The sequence below is a fragment of the Mustela erminea genome, chromosome 18 (assembly GCF_009829155.1).
Source record: "Mustela erminea isolate mMusErm1 chromosome 18, mMusErm1.Pri, whole genome shotgun sequence".
Lineage (NCBI taxonomy): Eukaryota > Metazoa > Chordata > Mammalia > Carnivora > Mustelidae > Mustela > Mustela erminea.
The window spans coordinates 27,299,732-27,305,139 of record NC_045631.1 but is presented as its reverse complement, the minus strand read 5'-3'; positions in this window follow the sequence as shown (position 1 = coordinate 27,305,139).

Below are 5,408 nucleotides of genomic sequence, written 5' to 3'. Positions count from 1 at the left end.
TTGGAAATAAATCCCACTGAATAAAAGATTCAGTATTCAATCCTTTGAATACACTGTTGAATCCAGTTTGCTACCATTTTGTTGAGGATTTTTGCAAAAATATTCATAAAGGATTTTGGTCTATAATTCTCTCTTGTTTTGTAGTGTCTTTGCCTGGCTTTGGTATGAGGGGAAAGCTGGCCTCAAAGCATAAGTTAGGGAATGTTTCTTCTTTTATTTCAGTCGTTTTGGAAAGTTTGAGAAGTATTGGTGTTAATTCTTTTTTTTTTTTTTAAAGATTTTATTTATGTATTTGAGAGAGAGAGTGAGTGAGAGAGGGGTGGGGAGGAGCAAAAGAAGAGAAGAAGAGAAGAAAAGCAGACTCCCCTCCTGGGCAGGGAGACTGACACGGGCTTTAATCCTGGATCCTGGGATGATGACCTGCCCCAGAGGCAGATGCTTAACTGACTAAGCCACCCAGGTGCTTCAGATGTTAGTTCTTATTTAAATATTTTGTAGAATTCACCAGTGAAGCCATCAGGTCCGTTGCTTTTCTGTTGGGAGATTTTTGATTACTGATTCAGTCTTCTAACTAGATACAGGTCTATTCAGATTTTCTATTTTTCATTATTTAGTCTTAGTAGGTTTTGTGTTTCTGGGAATTTGTCCATTTTATATAGATTAGATTATCCAGTTAGTTCGTATGCATAGTACTCCCTTATAATCCTTTTTATTTCTGTAGAATCCGTAGTAATGTCCCTACTTTCATTTCTGATTTTCAGAATTTGAATCTTCTGTTTTTCTTAATCCATTTAGCTAATTGTTTATCAAATTTGTTGATCTTTTGTAAAAACCAACCTTTTATTTCATTGATTTTCTCTATTTTTAAAAAATTCTTGTTTTTTTTTTAACCTCTGCTGTTATCTTTATTATTTCCTTCCTTTGGCTAGTTTCAATTGTTTGGGTTTCATTTGTTCTTCCTTTTTCTAGATCCTTAAGCTGTAGAGTTTGGTGTTGATTTGGGATTTTTTTTTTTCTTTTTCTTTTTTCTTTTAGCACTGTGAATGATCATCCCATGGTCTTCTGGCCTCCAAAGTTTCTGGTGAGAGATCTGCTGATAATCCAATGAAGATTTCTTGTATGTGATGAGTCACTTTACTTTTTCTGCTTTCAAGATTCTCTCTTATTAGACCTTGTATTTCCAAATTTTAGTTATAAGGTGTCTTTTTGTGGGTCTCTTACTTTGAATTCTTGTTTATTTTTATGTCTTTCATCAAATTTGGGAAGTTTTTAACCATTATCCAAATACTTTACCATTTTCTTTCTCTCTTCTCTTTCTGGGACTCTCACAATGCATATGTTGGTCCACTTGATTGTATCCCACAGGTCATTTAGAGTCTGTTCATTTTTCTTCAGTTTTTTAGTTTCTGTTCCTCAGATTCAATTAATTTCCATCGTCCTATCTTTAAGTTTACTGCTTCTTTCTTTTGGTGGCTCAAATCTTCCTTTAAATCCCCCTAGTGAATTTTTCATTTCAGTTATTGTACTTTTCAGTTCCAGAATTTCTTTTTAGTTTCTTTCTAAGTTTTCTATCTATCTATTTGATATTTCCATTTCACAGAATGCTTTCTTTTTCCACATCTTGCTTTAGTTTTTTGAGAATTTTTAAGACATTTGTTTTAAAATCTTTGTCTGGTAGATCCTCCATCAGGTCTTTTTTTCAGAGACCCTTTCACTTAACTTATTTTTTAACCATAAGTTGAATGGATCATTCTTTCATATTTCTTTATATATTTGTGTTTGTTCTTGTTGTTGTTGTTGAAAACTGGACATTTGACACTAATAATGTGGTAATTCTGGAGATCAGATTCTTCTCCTTCCATAGGATTTTCTGAGTTTCGTTGTTGGTTATTATTGTTGTTATTTTATTTTTGTAGGTGTCTCCATGCTAAGGATCAGCCGAGGTATAAACTTAAGATCTTTTCAGGTCTTTTCTTAGGCTGCATCTTTCCCTAGGCATACACGGTGACTTTCTAATTACCCTTATATATGCAGTTGCTTTTGAATATCCTAGTCTTTAATGTCTGGCTTCCAAAAGGGGAAAGATAAAAATGAAGGGGGAATAATACTGTGCTAGCCTTTTAAATCCCCTGGAAATGATTTCAGCTGAAGGGGTGGAGCTTGTTGGGGAAGTACAACAACAACAATGGCTACCTGCCTCTTTGTACCTCTGAGTTTAAAACCTAGTAATTAACAATCAGAACACAGATCCTTGATATTTTGTGGACAAAGTCCTTTTTTGCTACCTTGTATCCTGCAAGCTGGATTGCAGGCTGCCCATGTAATGCATGAAGAAGTAGGGCAGAAGCTTTTGATTTTGATGAATTCTTCATCAAAATCAAAAGCTTCTGCACAGCAAAGGAAACAGTCAAAAAAACAAAGAGGCAACCCACGGAATGGGAGAAGATATTTGCAAATGACAGTACAGACAAAAGGTTGATATCCAGGATCTATAATGAACTCCTCAAACTCAACACACACGAAACAGGCAAACATATCAAAAAATGGGAAGAAGATATGAACAGACACTTCTCCAATCAAGACATACAAATGGCTATCAGACACATGAAAAAATGTTCATCATCACTAGCCCTCATGGAGATTCAAATTAAAACCACATTGAGATATCATCTTACACCAGTTAGAATGGCCAAAATTAACAAAACAGGAAACAACATGTGTTGGAGAGGATGTGGAGAAAGGGGAACCCTCTTCCACTGTTGGTGGGAATGCAAGTTGGTGCAGCTTCTTTGGAGAACAGTGTGGAGATTCCTGAAGAAATTAAAAACAGAACTTCCCTATGACCCTGCAATTGCCCTGCTGGGTATTTATCCCAAAGATACAAATGTGGTGAAAAGCAGGGCCATCTGTACCCCAATGTTTATAGCAGCAGTGGCCACGGTCGCCAAACTATGGAAAGAACCAAGATGCCCTTCAACGGACGAATGGATGAGGAAGATGTGGTCCATATACACTATGGAGTATTATGCCTCCATCAGAAAGGATGAATACCCAACTTTTGTAGCAACATGGACGGGACTGGAAGAGATTATGCTGAGTGAAATAAGTCAAGCAGAGAGAGTCAATTATCATATGGTTTCACTTACTTGTGGAGCATAACAAATATCATGGAGGACATGGGGATTTAGAGAGAAGGGGATTGGGGTAAATTGGAAGGGGAGCTGAATCACGAGAGACTATAGACTCTGAAAAACAATCTGAGGGGTTTGAAGTGGCAGGGGGGGTGGGAGGTTGGGTTACCAGGTGGTGGGTATTATAGAGGGCACGGATTGCATGGAGCACTGGGTGTGGTGAAAAAATAATGAATACTGTTTTCTGAAAATAAATAAATTAATAATACATACATACATACATACATACAAAAAAAAAGAAGTAGGGCAGATGGTTACTAATTTACTAAAAGCTGAAATTGATCAAAATTAAACAAAATTTACCATTCATGCCTTCCCCTGGAGGTTGCAAGCCTCAGTAGACTCCAGAGTTCCAAATTAGTTCTATCAGATTCTGCCAGGGCAATTGTTATCTAGATAGGAATATAGATTCCTTGTGCTTCCTACTCTACCATCTTCTTAGAAATTCTCTCCTTGAGGACCTTTAAGTCCTTGATTTACTTTAAATAAACCAAAACAAGGAACCATAGACAATGCACTTACGTATATGGTCTATGCAAGAAAACTGATGCTGATTCCAATAAACATATTCTAATAATAGAACATATTCAAAGAAATCCAATAAAATCAAAAAAGTTTTAGACCTTATATCAAAAGATTGGAAAATAAATGCATGCAAAAAGATACATGTTTTAGGTTAAAATAAATGTTAAAGAATGTAATTTTTGCTCATAATTCCCCAATTTAATCTTTTTCAGGGAACTACCTATTGGCCAAATCCCAGGTCCCTCTTACAATTTATTAAATAAGTGGTTTTCCACTATGCTGTGGATCATCTGTAACTTATATCCTCTAAATCCAGCCTTACTTCAATTCCAAACTTCCTTGACTTCTTGGCAACATCTGACACTGTTGACATCTCTTTTTTAAATGCTCACTTTTTTGGTCTCCATGGCACCACACTCTCCTGATCTTTTCCTTTCCTTTCTATTGTGTTCCTCAGTTTCTTTTGTGGGCATCTCCTCTTCTGCACAGTTCAGAAATATTGGTATATCTCAGGGGTCTTTCCCAGCCTTGTGCTCTTTTCACTCCATATACTCACTTTAAATGATCTGATTAATTTCTATGCTGATGATTTACAAATCTGTAATTCCAAGCTCAGTCTTTGTTCTGACACACACACTTATGTGTCCAAATACCTCCTTAACAATCTTATTTGGATACCCCTCCGGCACCTCAAACATAGCATATCTAAAAGTGAACTAATTACCTCTTCTCTACTGATTAATTAGAGAATCTTCTCCAGTATCCCCTGCTCAATGAGTAGCACCATCACATACATAATTTCCAGACCAATGTGATAGTCACGTTCTTAACTCTTCCCTTTCCTTATCTGTGATATCTAATAAACCTTCAGTTCCTGTTGTTGTTTTTACCTCTTGAGCATTTCTCAAATCCATGTACTTCTCTCCATCTCTACTATGATCATTCCCTCCTAATTTTTGCAATAACCAACCAAATGGTCTTCCTTACCTCCAGTATCTCTTCTCACCAATCCATTCTGCCACCAGATTTGCATATTCATTCTTCAGTATACGTACAACTCTGAACTCCGCCATATGGTTTATTAGACCTTGCATGTTCTGATGTCTGCCAGTCTTCTCTTACTATTCTCCCAAACGTAATTAACCATACTGAATTTCAGTTCCTGTAACATCATGCATCCTTACCCCCAGACTTTTCCATGTTATTGTCTCTACTTGAAACACTCCTACATATCTTTCAAATCTCATCATTAAAGTCATTTTCTCAGGAGAGTTAATCCTGGTCCCTAGATTAACTTAGATCTCCCTAAAATATGTTCCCATTACACCATTCTTTATGCGATTGCTTATTCAATCTTTGTCTTCCTGACTAGATGAAGAATACTTGCTCTGTCTGTCCTATTCACTGCTGGATCCACAGCCCAGTGGCTACCACATAGTAGGTACTCAATAAATACTTTTTGGATGAATGAATGAATAAACACATTGGCAATAGTTAGAACTCAGTAACTATTGAATGAAATGGTCTTAAAAAGAAAAAAAACTACATTTTTTTATGCGGAGGAGAGTTGTTCTCAACAAGCTCATTGCCATGGCAGATGTTATTCAGGCATCTGGAATTCTGGAATTCTTTTCGGGATTGCCTTCAGAACATGCAATATATTTCCCCATAATACCCTAGATAGTGGCAGAT